This window comes from Rhipicephalus microplus, unplaced genomic scaffold (assembly GCF_043290135.1).
Source record: "Rhipicephalus microplus isolate Deutch F79 unplaced genomic scaffold, USDA_Rmic scaffold_425, whole genome shotgun sequence".
In the NCBI taxonomy this organism is placed as follows: domain Eukaryota; kingdom Metazoa; phylum Arthropoda; class Arachnida; order Ixodida; family Ixodidae; genus Rhipicephalus; species Rhipicephalus microplus.
In genome coordinates, this window is record NW_027464989.1 from 38,767 (window position 1) to 41,254 (window position 2,488).

Genomic DNA, 2,488 nt, shown 5'->3' on the forward strand with positions numbered 1-2,488 from the left:
TCTGGGCGAGAGGCAGCGGAAAATCTGCGAGGTTATACGAAATAAAACTAATAAAAACTGACCAGACTCATCTACGCCGATTATGTTATTTTCTTAACTCCATCACTGTCGACAGTGGAAAGATAAGTTCGAGCGGCTGCTCGTTCATGTGAGACAACAGGATGGCGTGAATACCAACTCCCAACTGACTTGGTTACTCGTTTCTTTTCACTATTTGTCCTTCCCTTCCATGCGTGGTGAGGGAGTTGAGCCGGCGAATCTAGCACCGATTAGGGAAATGCCGCTTCTACATCACCTGGCCTGTCGCGGCTTTAGTTGGGGCACCCACAACACTCCCTCATTAATGAGTTGGTGAATGATGTAAAGGTCCAGATGATTATGCGCTTTTGATAGCCATCCGCTGTGCGTAAGCCAAGTAGGCAACTTATTAGCATAAAAAAACAGTGCCAATAACGAGGGACAAGAAAAGAAGGAGACAGACAGCGGCACTGACTTACAACAAGATTTATTTGCGGGAACCGCGCAATATATACTTGAGCAACATCTGACAAAAAAGGGAAAATACAAATCAAGGAAAACAGCAACCACCTAACATCCGAGTAATCATTGTGATAACGCGCCATGAACAAAACGTGTGCCAACGTTCTAAAGAAATACTAATTCTTTTGTGATAGAGCAATTGAGAATCTTTTCTTGTCCCTCGTTATTGGCGATGTGGTTTATGTGAATCATGTCGTACCAACTCGCCCAAGCAACCACGTTAGCACCTTATTAGCTTGGGTATGGTGGCAACCACAGCTTGGGCTGGCGTCCAAAAGGGGGGTCCTGGAGAGGATTTCATTGGCGGAGAAATAGCTGCGTCTTCACTGACCATGTATGCTCTCTTAATGCGGTCCTGTGACACGAACCCACAGCGGAGAACATTAAAAGGCCCATCGTCAGGTGTCTGAAGGAGGCACCGAACCATATCGTGCCGTACGAACACGTACGGGCATGATATGAATTGCGTGGCTACGTGCAGTAGACGTTACCCAGAAGGCTGTGGGGCTTGCTCATCACGCTGCTTAGGCGGACTGTGTATTTACTATGAGCTATCTCTGAGCCGCACGTAAAAAAATTCTCCTGACCGATGAGAGTCGTGCCGTAGACCAACTCGGTGGTGCTGAAACTATTGTCCTAGCTTTTTTTTAAAGTGGACCATATGTTCAAAAGGACGAGCTTGCGGAAAATGGGAAGGCCTTCAGCCAGTTTCTTACCTCAGTCGCTGTAAGTAACACCGTCAGCTGATCTGTGCCCGCAGGTCTACAGGTAAGTCTGTGCATGACAGAGTGGCAGTGGGCCGACCATATTCAGGTGAACACGATCAAAGCTAAAAAGTGCTCCCAGTGCTGCCGAGGCGTGGCTTTATATCACGGAGCTATAGAAAGCAACACAATCATTGTCGGACATCCCGATTGACGCATGGCCAGATAAGTCTTGCCGTCACCAATCTTTGAGTGGTCCTATATCCGGATGACACAGTTTGTGCAAGAAGTTCACGGGGTGACGGAGGCTCACAGGTATGAATGGGCGAGGTCTGCGGACGCTTGTGTCACAGCAGCTCATATTCTGAGATCCGGGAACCTGGAGCCACTTCATATTCAGGACAGTGGTTGGGGTCAACTGGTGCTTTAGCGCGTCGCCTTCACCTTCAGCTGCTGCCCAAGCGGAAAAGTCAACCTGTAGTGTAGGCGCAATGGCGTTGGTAGGATTTCGAGAAGTGACCTCGTTATCGTCGCCTTTAACGTGGTGGATGTATACACCATTCGACGTAGTTCCCGTGCTTTGTACCCTCCACCATAGGAGCTTAGCGAGCGCACGAATTAAGTAAGCGGCTTATGGTTGGTGAGGACGAAAAAAAAACTACATGTTCCAAGAGATAGCGATAATATAGGATGGCAGCATACGCGTCCAGTGGTTCTCTTTAGAAAGTACTGTAGTGGCGATCAGTGGAGGTTGACCTCCTCGATACTGATGAATTCTGGCGCCAGACACTCCAACAAGCGCTTGCAATACAACCCAATCGGGTGTATCGGAAGCATCGACTGTATACACACTGCGGCACGCCTGGCCAGGTGTATTTCAAGAAGTGCAGCTTTTTTAAGGCTTCGTTAAGCCTGTGGAACGCTTCCATTGACTCTAAAGACCAGGAGAGGTGCCCGAGCAGATTTGTGTAGTAGCCAGCATGTCCTAGACATTTTGGAGGACTTGGTCATCGTGAAATAAATGGCGGTAGAAGTTTGTGAAATTCCCAAATACTCGAAGCTGGCGCTTTGCAGCTGTCTGCGAAAATTCTTCTACGACTTCAACTTTGCTGACCTAATGTCGAACGTCATACACAGAGATGACGTACGACTCTCAGGAACGATGGCTGTGGCACAACCTCGCATTTCGCCCTTTTCATGACCACAGCTCTTCACTGAGCGCTGGAAGACGATGCACAGACGAC